This window comes from Gossypium arboreum, chromosome 1 (genome assembly GCF_025698485.1).
Source record: "Gossypium arboreum isolate Shixiya-1 chromosome 1, ASM2569848v2, whole genome shotgun sequence".
Classification (NCBI taxonomy): Eukaryota; Viridiplantae; Streptophyta; class Magnoliopsida; order Malvales; family Malvaceae; genus Gossypium; species Gossypium arboreum.
The window spans coordinates 16628179-16643839 of NC_069070.1; the positions used below are offsets into that span (position 1 = coordinate 16628179).

A 15661-nucleotide genomic window follows, 5' to 3' on the forward strand; every position below is an offset into this window, starting at 1 on the left:
TTGGCCAATTAGTACAATTTATTAGTTAAATTTTCCCCTGTTTCAAAACTCGACTGCACTAACCTCTTGTTACTACGAACCATGTTTCTTCCTGTAAAAAATACATATCACTAAGCCGTTTGTTTGTCTTAAAACTAGACTCAACAAGGATTATAACCATATAAAGTATACCTTCTAATTAGTTTTGTACAATTTATGGTGAATTTCCAAAGTTGAAATAGGGGTTCGAAATTGCTCGACCTGTTTCACTAAAACTCGATATATCATGAAATATAATACCTTTACCTATTTTTCTTATTCCATAAGAAAATAGACATAATAAGATTTATTTCATATATTATTCATCTTCAAACTATGTTTATACAATTTTTAGTGATTTTTCAAAGTTACGTTATTGTTGTTACTTGAATCTGTTTTTAGGTTACTTTCACATTTTTCATAATTTTCATGTGATAATCACCATTCAATCATACATATTAATAAACATGCATATCATCGGTCATTTTTATTAGCTAATCACTAGCAAGTATTTACACATCATTCATTGTTCATATTATACCAAAAGTGGCTAAGTTTCTATACATGCCATACACAAAACAAAACGTCTAATTATACCGAGTTATTTCTTTGATAGTGTGATCGGCCTCCGACGTTTCCTTCGATCCCCGAGTGGCTAGATAAGTACTATAAGAAGAAGAAAATAAAGAGATTAAGCACTAGGCTTAGTAAGCTTACAAGAAAATAAATCATAACATTCAACATAATGGATAATTATGCATAATATCATCTAACATCATAAATTTCTTTACTTCTCAATTTCTATCTTCTTCTTTATTCCCTTACCTTCTTTCTTACCTGACCTTTCCTTTTTCATAAGTATAATCTACTTTTCCTTTGCTGTTAATTCACTGTAATTTAACTCGTATCCTGACCCGTTGAACCACTGGAATACTAAGGATACTAGGGTCGTTCCTGTCTATCAATATCCTGCCAATGCCATGTCTTTGACATGGACTTACATGAATTATTCCTGTCTCCAATGCCATATATAATATGGACTTACATGGCTCAATCCTGTCTCCAAAGCCATATTTCTAATATGGACTTACATGGCTCATTTCTGTTCAGTCCCGTCAACCCTAATATCCTAACATTCCTAGGGTTCAACCGGGGCTTTCTAACACTTTTCCTCTGTCACTTCACCTTAAATTCGACTTTAAATATTTTCATAACATAAATATATAAATGCTGGAAATTGACAATAATAATGTAAAATAAAAGAATATTGCATTTATTTATCAAACTTACCTCGATACAAAATGTGACTAAACTTTACAATTTAGTCCTTTACTTTTTCTTTTCCCGATCTACTCTCGAATTTCGCTCTTCTTGATCTATAATAGCAAATTTAGCTTATTTAATATCAACATTTATCAAAACAACCCTTTACTCAAACTTTGGAAAAATTACATTTTGCCCTAAACTTTCACATATTTGCACTTTTGCCCCAAGGCTCGTAAATTAAACTTCATCCTATTTTCTTATGTTTTATGACATGCTGATCATTTTTCCTTCTATGGCAACATCAAATTCACACACTAACATGTACTTATGACTATTAGGTATTTTTACCGATTAAGCCTTTTACTGTTTTCACTTAAAACCAAGTAGCACAAGTTGTCTAACATAATTTAAAACCTCATATTCCATCATAAAACATCAAAATACACAAATTTCACCTATGGGTATTTTTCCAAATTTGATTCCTAACTTAAATTATTGCTAGCATAAGCTTTATCGAGCTACCGGACTTCAAAACGTAAAGATCATTAAAAGCGGGCTTGGAATCACTTACTATGAAGCTTGAAAGTTGAAGAAACCCCAGCTATGGAGAGAGGTAAGGTTCTGCTGGTAACTTGAAGAAGATGATACAATTTTATCATCTTTTTACCTTTTTATTAATGTTAATAACCAAATGACCAAAATGCCCTTCCTTACTAAACTTTCAAAAATTCCTTCCATGTCCTAATTTTGTCCATGAACTTAAAATTGGTCAAATTACCATTTAAGATCTCCTAATTAATATTCCAAAATAATTTCATACTAAAACTTCTAGAATGCAAGTTTTGCAAATTATTCGATTTAGTCCCTAACCTCAATTTAAGCACTTTATGCATAGAATTTTATCACAAAATTTTCACACAATCATGTAATCATACCATGAACCTCAAAATAATAATAAATTTTTTTTTACCCCTGAATTTGTGGTTTCGCAACCACTGTTCCGTTTAGGCCCTATTTCGGAATGTTACATTTCTCCCCCTTTAGGATTTTCGTCCAAAATCTTACCCGTGAAGAGATATGGGTCTTGTTTTCGCATAGCCTCTTCGGTTTCCCATGTAGCCTCGTCTACCCCATGTCTATTCCATAGTACTTTCACAAGTACAATACTTTTGTTCCTTAATTACTTTACCTCTCGAGCTAGAATCTTTACCGGTTCTTCACCGTAAGTCATGTCTGGCTGAATCTCAACCTCTGTTTGAGAAATCACATGTGACGGATCTGAACGATAACGACGTAGCATAGACACATGAAATACATTATGAATCTTCTCTAACTCAATCGGTAAAGCTAACCGATATGCTAATGGTCCGACTCTCTCAATCACTTCAAACGGTCCAATAAAACGTGGACTTAGTTTGCCTTTCTTGCCAAATCTGAGAACTTTCTTCCACGGGGATACTTTCAAAAAACTGTCACCAACTTGATATTCGATCTCTTTTCTTTTTAAATCGCATCGACTTACGCATCGTCAAGTCGCTTTTAAACAATTTCGATAACTTTCACTTTTCTTCCGTTTCTTTAACTAGATCAACCCAGTAAATCGGCTTTCTTTAAGCTCATCCAATATAAAGGTGTGCAGCATTTACGTCCATACAAAGCTTCATAAGGTGCCATCTTCAAACTTGATGATAACTATTATTGTAGGCAAACTCTACCAATGGTAAGTATTTTTCCCAACTACCTTGAAATTCTAATACACAACATCTAAGCATATCTTCAAGTACCGAATAACTCTCTCGACCACCATCGATTCGAGGGTGAAAAGTCAGTACTAAAACTCAACTTCGTACCTAAAGCCTCTTGTAACTTCTTCTAGAACCGTGAAGTAAATCTTGGATCTCATGCGAAATGATCGATAATGGCACTCCATGTAGTCTAACTATCTCGAAATGTATAACTCGGCCAACTTGTCAAGTGAATAATCCATACGGATTGGGATAAAATGAGCCGACTTAGTTAGCTTATCAATCACAACCCATATTGCATCTTTCTTTTTCGAGTGTTAACGGTAATCACATCACAAAATCCATAGTAACTCGTCCCATTTCCATTCCGAACTAGCACAGTTGCAATAATCCCGAGGGTACCGATGTTCGGCCTTTACCGTTGACAAATCAAGCATCTAGAAACAAACTCAAATATCTCTTTTCATTCCTACCCACCAATACAATTTCTTCAAATCATTATACATTTTTGTACTGCTGGATGAATAGATAAAGAAGCGCTATGTGCTTCCTGTAAAATCTTTGAATAAGCTCATCATTCTTTGGTACACAAATTCGTCTCTAAACATCAAACAACCATCGAACCAATCCAAATCGATTCTATGCCCGACTCACATTGAACTCTTTTAGCTTGTAACTCATTATCATCTTTCTGAGCTTCACAAATCTCTTCAAGTAATACCGGTTTAGCTCTAAATTCAGCTAAAATAGAACCATCATCTGACATGGCTAAATTGGTATTCAAAGCTCGCAATGTAAATAAAAGTTTCCTGCTTAAAGCATCAGCAACTACATTTGCCTTACCTGGGTGATAATCAATCACTAACTCATAATCTTTAAGCAATTACAACCATCTTCTTTGCCTCAAATTCAAATCTTTTTGAGTCATCAAGTATTTCAAGCTTTTATAATCGGTAAATATCCAGCACCTTTCACCATACAAATAATGTCTCCAAATCTTCAATGCAAATACAATAGCAGCTAGCTCTAAATCATGTGTCGGATAATTTTTCTCATGTGGCTTCAATTGTCTAGAGGCATAAGCAATTACCTTTCCTTCCCGCATGAGTACACAACCGAGCCCATTCAAGGATGCATCATCAGAAATCACAAATTCTTTACCGGTTCCTTTGTACTAAGATAGGAGCTTCCGTCAACAATGCTTTAACTTGTCAAAACTTTGTTGGCACTTCTCATCCATTCAAACTTAACATCCTTCCGTAGCGGTCTCGTCAGCGGGGTAGCTATCATGGAAAATCCTCCACAAATCGTCTATAATATCCGCAAGACCAAGAAAACTTCTAACTTCGATACATTTCTAGGAGGCTTCCAATCAACAATGGTTGAAATCTTACTCAGATCAACCTTAATACCTTCACCGAGACAATATGTCCAAGAAAACCAACTTCTCGTAACTGAACTCACTTTTCTTGAACTTGGCATACAACCGATTATCTCTCGAATTTGTAAAGCTGTTCTCAAATGCTCGCATGCTCGGTCTCATCATGAGAATAAATCAAAATATCATCAATGAACACAACTACAAACTTATCTAAGTATGGTCTAAAAATTCGGTTCATTAAGTCCATAAAATGGCGGGAGCATTAGTCAAGCCAAATGGAATCACAAGGAACTCATAATGACCATACCTAGTCCGGAAGCGATCTTCAGACATCGACTCTTTAACTCATGGCCCGATAGTATCCGGATCTCAAATCTATCTTGGAAAACACAGTAGCTCCTTCAATTGATCAAACAAATCATCAATTCTAGGCAATGGATACTTGTTCTTTCTTGTTACCTTGTTAAGTTGCCGATAATCTATGCACAATCTCATCGATCCGTCTTTTTTTTTCACAAATAGCACTGGTGCACCCATGGTGAACTCTGGGTCTTACAAAGCCTTTATCTGTTAATTTACGCAATCGAGCTTTCAATTCTTTCAATTCCAATAGAGCCATTCTATAAGGAGCAATAGAAATGGGCGTGGTACCGGAATCAACTCAATACCAAACTCAACTTCTCTAACAGGAGGCAAACCGGTAGTTCTTCCTAAACACATCGGAAACTCACATACCACAGAATCGATTCAATTTTCAATTCGGATCTTTAGTGTTCAACACAAAAGCAAGATAAGCTTCATACCCTTTTCTCAAGTATTTACGGCGGACATAACAGAAATTATAGGAAATGAACTATCTGACTCTTCTGAATTAACTTGAAGAATTTCACCATTTTCACACTTCAACTCAATGAATTTCTTTCCACAATTCACTATCACATCATGTGTAGTCAACCAATCCATACCAAGAATCACATCAAACTCATCAAATGGCAATAGCATGAGATCGGTAGGAAAACAGTAGCCTCTAATCATTAAAGGACAATTTCTACATACCTTATCTACTAATACATGCTTGCCTAATGGATTCGATACTTTAATCACAAATTCAGAGATTCTATAGGCATACTTATACTAGGCATCAATTTCATACAAACATAAGAATGAGTTGAACCGGATCAATCGAGCAATGACATTAATATCATGTAGAGAAAATGTACCTGTAATCACATCGGGAGGATGCCTCTTGGCGTGCACGAATAGCATAAGTCCTTGCAGGGCTCTAACATCCGTCTCACACCGAATCTCTAGAGGTACCTCACATTACTTGCTCCTACTCCCGGTTGCCTCGGTGATCTGCCTCTAGTAGGAGCATTTCCGGATCTAGCACTCTGTGTTACCTCTCGGCTAGCCACTTCTGGACATTCTCGTACAAAATGATCTGGAGCACCACATTTATAGCAAACATTTTCGCCGCCGACAAGGACCATAATGAAGTCTACCACACCGTGGACACCACGATCTACCATGCATCGACATTACCTACACTCGTAGTCGAGGTGGTCCGAGCCTTCGGATCCTTAAATCTGCTACGTCTATTCTGACTAGATTGCCCTGCCGAAAAGCTAGATCTGGTAGAAAACTCTCTGGGCCTCTTGGATGTAGCCTGAAATGATCTGCTCATCTGTCTTTTCTTTGTATCTTGTATCTCTGTCTCAACTTTGCCTTTTCTTTTTAATAGCTCCTCTGCCTTACAGGCTCTCTCAACTAAAATAACAAACTCTTTTATTTCTAGGACACCCACTGACAGTCGGATATCATCATTTAACCCATCCTCAAACTTTTTACACAGGATAGCCTCTGTGGACACACATTCTTGAGCATATTTACTGAGCCTGACAAATTCACGCTCATAATCGGTCACCGTCATATTGCCTTGTTTCAATTCCAGGAATTCCTTTCTCTTCGGTCAATAAACCTCGATGATGTACTTTTTACGAAATTCTTCCGAAAGAAATCCCAAGTGACCCTCTCTTTCGGTACAACCGATACAAGTGTCTTCCACCAGTAGTAGGTCGAGTCTCTAAGAAGTGATACTACACATTTCGTACATTCCTCGGTGTACAAGATAATTCGTCAAAGACTCTGATAGTATTTTCTAACCAAAATTCTGCTCTTTCTGCATCATCATCTTTTGTTGCTCGGAACTCTTCGGCCCCTTGTTTCCTGATTCTATCAACTGGTGGTTTTTCTCTTACCACTGCACTGTGGATCGGGAAGCTTGAGCTACATGGGTAGCCTGAGAATCATGAGGGGGTGGAGGTCTAACTGCCGGATTCGTACGAACGAACTCGGCAAACAAATCATTCAAAGCTCGGAAGAGAGCTTCTCGAGTCACTCCTCCCTGATCAACTATTACTGGCCTATTCTTAGATGGCGCTGCCCCTTCTGTGGAAGCAGGCGCATTACTTTCTACATCATCATCACCGGCTCGCCCGGGATCCATTACTATAAAACAAAATATTTAAAAAAAATCGTCAGGAGTCGTCACACTATCAAAATACAAGTATGGCATGTATAGCTAGACTTTTTCTCACACTAACTGTTCCGAGAACCGACTAAACCTGCTCTGATACCAATAAATGTAACACTCCTTACCCGAGACATTGCGTAATCGAGCACGAGGCATTACTAAACTTATTCTATCCCTTAAATAGGTTTAAATTGTTTATTTAAGCATTTCGGAATGTGCTGCCATTCTACATCGTAGTCGCCTAAAAATTCATATCTTGAGTTCCAAAACTCGAAATTAAGATCCGTAAATTTTTCCTGAAACTAGACTCATATATATATCTACTAATTTTTTTCATAGATTTTTGACTTGGCCAATTAGTACAGTTTATTAGTTAAAGTTTCCCCTATTTCAAAACTCGACTGCACTAACCTCTTGTTACTACGAACCATGTTTCTTCCTGTACAAAATTCATATCACTAAGCCGTTTGTTTCTCTTAAAACTAGACTCAACAAGGATTATAACCATATAAATTATACCTTCTAATTAGTTTTTTACAATTTATGGTGAATTTCCAAAGTTGAAATAGGGGTTCCAGAAATTGCTCTGACCCTGTTTTACTAAAACTCAGATATATCATGAAATATAATACCTTTACCTATTTTTCTTATTCCATAAGAAAATAGACATAATAAGATTTAATTTCATATATTATTCATCTTCAAACTATGTTTATACAATTTTTAGTGATTTTTCAAAGTTACGTCATTGCTGTTACTTGAATCTGTTTTTAGGTTACTTTCACATTTTTCATAATTTTCATGTGATAATCACCATTCAATCATACATATTAATAAACATGCATATCATCGGTCATTTTTATTAGCTAATCACTAGCAAGTATTTACACATCATTCATTGTTCATATTATACCAAAAGTGGCTAAGTTTCTATACATGCCATACACAAAACAAAACGTCTAATTATACCGAGTTATTTCTTTGATAGTGTGATCGGCCTCCGACGTTTCCTTCGATCCCAGTGGCTAGATAAGTACTATAAGAAGAAGAAAATAAAGAGATTAAGCACTAGGCTTAGTAAGCTTACAAGCAAATAAATCACAACATTCAACATAATGGATAATTATGCATAATATCATCTAACATCATAAATTTCTTTACTTCTCAATTTCTATCTTCTTCTTTATTCCCTTACCTTCTTTCTTACGACCTTTCCTTTTCATAAGTATAATCTACTTTTCCTTTGCTGTTAATTCACTGTAATTTAACTCGTATCCTGACCCGTTGAACCACTCGAATACTAAGGATACTAGGGTCGTTCTGTCTATCAATATCTCGCCAATGCCATGTCTTTGACATGGACTTACATGAATTATTCTGTCTCCAATGCCATATATAATATGGACTTACATGGCTCAATCTGTCTCCAAAGCCATATTTCTAATATGGACTTACATGGCTCATTTCGTTCATCTGTCAACCCTAATATCCTAACATTCCTAGGGTTCAACCGGCTTTCTAACACTTCTCCTCTGTCACTTCACCTTAAATTCGACTTTAAATATTTTCATAACATAAATATATAAATGCTGAAATTAACAATAATAATGTAAAATAAAAGAATATTGCATTTATTTATGTAAACTTACCTCGATACAAAATGTGACTAAACTTTACAATTTAGTCCTTTACTTTTCTTTTCCCGATCTACTCTCGAATTTCGCTCTTCTTGATCTATAATAGCAAATTTAGCTTATTTAATATCAACATTTATCAAAACAACCCTTTACTCAAACTTTGGCAAAATTACATTTTGCCCTAAACTTTCACATATTTGCACTTTTGCCCCAAGGCTCGTAAATTAAACTTCATCCTATTTTCTTATGTTTTATGACATGCTGATCATTTTTCCTTCTATGGCAACATCAAATTCACACACTAACATGTACTTATGACTATTAGGTATTTTTACTGATTAAGCCTTTTACTCGTTTTCACTTAAAACCAAGTAGCACAAGTTGTCTAACATAATTTAAAACCTCATATTCCATCATAAAACATCAAAATACACAAATTTCACCTATGGGTATTTTTCCAAATTTGATTCCTAACTTAAATTATTGCTAGCATAAGCTTTATCGAGCTACGGGACTTCAAAACGTAAAGATCATTAAAAGCGGGCTTGGAATCACTTACTATGAAGCTTGAAAGTTGAAGAAACCCCAGCTATGGAGAGAGGTAAGGTTCTGCTGGTAACTTGAAGAAGATGATACAATTTTATCATCTTTTTACCTTTTATTAATGTTAATAACCAAATGACCAAAATACCCTCCTTACTAAACTTTCAAAAATTCCTTCCATGTCCTAATTTTGTCCATGAACTTAAAATTGGTCAAATTACCATTTAAGATCTCCTAATTAATATTCCAAAATAATTTCATACTAAAAACTTCTAGAATGCAAGTTTTGCAAATTATTCGATTTAGTCCCTAACCTCAATTTAAGCACTTTATGTATAGAATTTTATCACGAAATTTTCACACAATCATGTAATCATACCATGAACCTCAAAATAATAATAAATTTTTTTTTTACCCTGAATTTGTGGTTTCGCAACCACTGTTCCGTTTAGGCCCTATTTCGGAATGTTACAGAGTTGGTATGCTATAAGTGTACTATGGAATATCCATCGAGGATCCAAGGAAAAATTCAACGGGACTAATATGAGAAATGGAATTGGAATGGTTGTAATGATGGGATCATCTGATATCATTATTATCATGTATTGTTATGTGACTAACTTGTATGATTAAGCATGCCATGAGAATTAACGACGTTTACATTAAGCTCTATTGTGTAATCGAGTATGGAATCCATGAAATGGTGAGTTCATGGTTAGTTGAAAATGATTTTATGATAGTGATCATTATATTACACTAAAATAGTTTTGGACAACAGCAACAGTTCGACTTTGAAAATCCACCAAAAATTGTGGAAATCGAATTATAGATTAAATGAAATATGAAATTAAATCTTATTGAATCTAGTTTCACATAGAGGAAATGGTAAGCAAAAGAGTTTCACATTATGAGATATTTGAACTTTTGTGAGACAGAGTTAGAGTGATTTCAAGCTCCCCTGTCTCAATGTTGGAAAATCACTAAAAATTGTACAAAAATTATTATGGGTTATAATTTATATGACTAAATTCTTAATGAGTCTAATTTCAAGAGAAATAGACGGGAACATCATCCGAATTTCGTATTAAGAGATAATTGATTTTTAGTAAAGAAAGGCGAAGATGTGAAATAGCAGAATAGGGGAAACTTTAACGAATAAACTGTACTTATTGGCTACATCAAAAATTCTAAAAATTTTATGGTAAGAATATATATGAGTCTAGTTTCAGGGTAAATTAGCGGATTTTGATTTGGAGTTCTGTAGCTCTAGATATAAATAATTTAGTAACTATGACTCGAGAAAACAGCATGACCAGAATATATGTTAAAGTGTAACTATGGTTGTATTACCTTGAGAAGCATGTTGGCATATTGCTTATTATTTTCATATAGACTTACTAAGCGTAAAGCTTACTCCTTACTTTTCATTTTCTTAGTGATGTCAGGTTAGCTCGGGGTTGGAGATCTTCAGAGGCAGCATCACACTATCAAGCCATCACCTATGGAATATTGACATATGTGTACTAAACACCTTCAAGTGAGTGGCATGTATTGGGATTTAGTTTTTATGATTGATGTTGTTATGATTAGCCAAATTTCTTGGCTTATATAGATTCATTGTATATAGCCATGAGATGTGGCTTATAATGATTGTGGCTTGTAAGCCTAGTTATCCATGATAAGTTCTAATGCTTGTGATGCGATGATGTGTTTATGCTTGTGGGACATGCATGATTGGTGTTAATAAATGTGTGTATGATAAATGCTTCATGACCAATCAAAATGGTTATAGCCATGAAGTAATTGTATGGTATAGAAACAAGGTGATGATGATTGAACATGAATGTTTAATGTTTAAATAAGGTCACTTGACAAGGTCAATGAATATGGATTATTGTGTCTAGACTTGATATTATTTGAGTATGTAAACTTGTGAACGATAGCATGTTAAAGTTAAGAATACACCTTAGTGAAGTATGCTAAATCATTAAAATGATGCCATGATGTATAACTTTGATATGTGAAAAGATATGAGGGATTAATGGTAACAAAAGGCTTGGAAAATAGCCTAAGTGTTAGCCACATGGGCAGAGACACGGCCATGTGTCTCAGTTGTGTGGATCATACGGCCTAGCACATGGGTGTGTGGCTTGGCCATGTGGTTAAATTTTGTTTGCTGACGTCATAGTCAGAGAGTTACACGGCCTTAGGACAGGGGTGTGTCCCTGTGCCCACACGGACATATGACTCTGTTTCTTGGACAATTTTCCCTAAGTTTTCTCGAATCCTTCTAAAGTACCCGGTCTAGTCCCTAACCACCCTCAAAGTACTCTTAGGGCCTCGTAGGCCCATTTAAGGGACATCTTTCATATTTTGAATGTTTTTAAAATGAATAAAATTTTATGGCTCGAATTTACATGTGTGTTTACAATTTTGTCCGATAATGCCTCGTACCCTGTTCCAGCGTTGGATATGGGTAAGGAGTGTTACATATTAGGATACATGTGGAAAGAACGCCCCGAATCTAGGATCCACTCGGACATAAGCTCGGAGCTTTCAATTGTTAACACCAACAAGAACTTATCACCGTTGTATTGGCCAAATTAGCACCAGCTAAATCTTCTTCGTTGCCCTCAACAACCTTTTTATTTCGCAGTATTTAACAATCTGTTTTGAAGTTACCTAACTTCTTGCAATAACAACATCTCTTGTCTCGCTTACTTAATGCTACCAAAACTAATACTTGCCTATCTGACTTGCTATCCAAATCAAACTTATTGTCGAGTTTTTCTTTGCTCAATAGATAACCCTTCACACCCTCGAATGAGAGGTTATCTTTACCATAAATCAAGGTTTCCTTGAAAGACTTGTATGAATGGGGTAAAGAGGACAATAATAGCATAATCTGATCATAATTGTCAATCAGGACCTCCACATTTTTTAAATCACTCAAAAAGGTAATAAATTGAATGGTGTGACCTCTAAGGTGCTCACCTTTGTTCATATGGAACGTGTATAGCTGTTGTTTTAGCACTAATCGGTTAGTCAAAGGCTTAGTCGCGTAGAGAGTTTCTAATCTTTTCCATAAGGTGCATGTCGTTTTCTCCATCAAAACCTCCTGCAACACATTATTTATTAGACATAATTGAATCGTAGATAGAGCCTTTTTATCTAACATAACCCATTTTGATTTATTCATGTCTTTAAGCCTTTTCTCTGTAAGGACCTTCTCAAGATCGCCCTGACTCAGAATTATCGTCAATCAAACTTACCACACATTGAAATTTGCATCATTTGAACTTGCCACAGATTGAATTTTCTTATGCCATCTAACTTATCAATATCAAACCTTGTTGTTGTCATCTCTGAACGGGTTGATTGTAAAAATTGAAACTAGCTCTGATATTAGTTTGTTGGGCATAAACTCGGTTAAGCAACGAACAAGTAAAATAACAAAAAAAATTAAAAAGATCGAACACAAATAATTTACATGGAAAATCTTGTAACAACCCACCCGACGAAGTCCCTATATCAGTTATTGTTTATTTTATTGAGTGTAGTTCTCTGTAAGTAAAGTATTAGTTATGGCTAAGTAGGGGATTCTACGTATGCGCTGATTGGCGAAATCTATGTTTTGGTGAGATTTATGGTTTGGCAAAATCTGTGGTTTGACAGATTCTTTTGTTGGGTATACGCCACCCTAGATATTTTGGCGAAGTCGTCAAATTTGTAGTTTCATAGATTTGTTTATTATTTTTTTATAAGACTATTTAGTTAGTCCAATGAGAATTGGTTAGAATGGAACTAAGATACTGTAATTAATAAGACTTAAACTATGATAAGCGCACTTAATCATGGAAATCAAGAATGTTAGCGGAATAGTCTGATCCTTCCACTAAACCTTTTCTCTGTGCTGAAGTATATAAGGATATCAATGTCTTCACTGATAAAATTTTGCGTTTTATTTGTATTCGTATTCTTCTTTATTTTATCTACATTCTCTCTCAAAGCTTAAGTACAGAAACCTCACTAAGGTTGGGTTCGCTGTATTCAGCCAAGTCCAATGTTTGTTTTAACTCTCTGGTAAATATTGATGAACCCTAGGTGATTTTTATAGTTATATACGTATTGTTAGTTCTACATGCACAAGAGTTAGATTTATATGTAAGGAAGGAAACTTCCTGATTCTAGGTTATAGGTTAATGTTTCTTGCATGCATGTTTGGATTCAGTAGTGTAATGATCTGATAAGTTTAATTATCCATATTTTTGCTTAAGACATTGTAGAAGGTCTGAGTGATAAAGGCAAAGGTCTTGTTATTTAGTCTTTGTTGTATTTCTGGTGAGTTCCTTCTTGCTTCCATATGTGTAATACTCTTGTTTTATATTTCATGTAAAGTAAGTACTTATACTCTACAAATGTGAAATGTGTGTACATGAAAAGTGGTTATTTAGAGTTGTCAGTCTAGGTCTGTAAGATCTATGTTAAATTGTAAGAACCATTATTCATGTTTAAGCCACATGTAACACCCTTAACCCATATCCATCGCTGAAATAGGGTTACGGAGCATTACTGGATATACAGAACAGATAGACAAAATTTTCAAACATTCCATAATATATAACATTCATGTCAGAAACCAATCATAATCATGCATATTGTTCCAAATACGAGCCCTCGAGGCCCAAAATACATCATAGAAACAAATCGAGACTAAATTAGAAACTCAAAAAATATTTCAGAAACATTTAAAAATTTCAAAGTTGCAGGGGTCACACGGTCGTGTGACTCACATGGCCAAGAGACACACTCGTGTCTTAGGCCATGTGGGCATTCGAAATAGGAACACAGGACCGTGTCCCAGCCCGTGTGCGTGCCCGTGTAACTCATTGACTTGTGCCACACGGCCAAGCCACACGCTCATGTGCTAGGCCGTGTGAGCATTCTAACTTGCGCTCTTTAAAAGATATAGGGGACACACGGCCGTGTCTCTACCTGTGTGGACGAAAATAGGTAATTTTTCAAGTCACATTTCTCACCCAAAAATGACATCAACCTACTCCTAAAAATACACATATATGCTAGCTATAATTAAGCATCCCAAAACAAACATAAGCAAGCTTTAAACATGTACTATAATCACATACAACCAATATGCCTTTAGGCACCTCAAATGACAATTTAAAACATGTCAACCACATATCTATACTTACCTAAATGACCAAATACATGTATGCATAATTGTACCAAAACCTATCATGTAGGTCACTCATCAAGCTCACCCATTTGGTACCAAATATACTATTCTAAACCAATCATCAATATAAGCTCACCCATTTGGTACCAAATATACCGTTCTAAACCAATCATCAATATACCTATAAGTTTTTCATAGCAAAGCACTAAATCACAACAAGATATATAACATATCTTATATGCATATTCAAACCACATTTTACTTTCCATCATTCAACCATATCAAACACATATTAAATATGATAATGCCACATATATATATATACATCAAAATATACCAAACACAAGCCAAATAAGTGGGTAATCTCAACAAAACACTTATATGCCAACATTAGCCAAATTAACTTATACATGTCATTGTAATCGAAATTAAATAACCAAAAGTACCAAAAGACCCGATGGATAGTGTGATATAGCTTCGACAAGCTTCCAACCCTAACGAGCTTTTAAATTACTATAAAACACGAAAAATAACACAGAGGAAACTTTTAAGCTTAGTAAGTTCGTATAATAAAGAATTTAACTTGCCATTTTAATCACATTTAAGGTGAGTAAACCAAAGCATATCTCAACTCAATTTGGCCAAAAGCTAACACATATTCATCAACCATGTTAGCCATGTATTCCATATAAAAATCGAGAATCATGTATGAGTTTAACAACTATTCAAACTCCATATACATGTAACATCTATACTATTTATCCATATATCATATAGAAACCATTTTCATATTCAAACTCCATATACGTGTAACATCTATACTATGTATCCATATATCATATAGAAACCATTTTCATGTAATTCATGTAAATACATGTACTAGTTCGTATTGAACTCATATAAACTTGTAATAGAACTATGCCCGTCGAACCATTTGAAATGTCATTGGATATGCAGGTAGTACACACGAGGTGTACTGAACTGTAATCCGTCAATTGATGTACATGTATGCTCATACGAGATGTAAACAGTAAGCTCCTCCGAGCTGAATAACGGTAGGCTCATACGAGCTGAGTAACAATAACCCTAATGACATGTCATTTGTATCCTACGAATTCCTAAGGTTCAAACAGGGCTCAATAATCGTCGTACGTTGTCGGATATGCGATCGGTATTCATATATGATGATAATGCAAATAACATACATCTAATTCAAACAAAGCATATAATTAGACAATTTAATTACACGAACTTACCTCGACAAGTGTACGTAGATACGAAGGCAACTAATTCGATATTTTTTCTTTGCCCCGATCTAATTTCGTACGAGGTTTAATCGGA

The 15661-nt window shown here is 35.1% G+C and overlaps 1 long non-coding RNA gene across 1 annotated transcript; it reads right to left on the reverse strand.

The window, feature by feature from the left end:
* Window positions 1-502: 502 nt before the first annotated feature.
* On the reverse strand, window positions 503-1363 carry LOC128293967 (uncharacterized). The gene is made up of 2 exons (XR_008284133.1): window positions 1309-1363; window positions 503-684 (listed from the first exon to the last, which is right to left on the reverse strand). It is a non-coding gene; the product is annotated as an uncharacterized LOC128293967 (long non-coding RNA).
* Between the last annotated feature and the right edge of the window lie 14298 nt (window positions 1364-15661).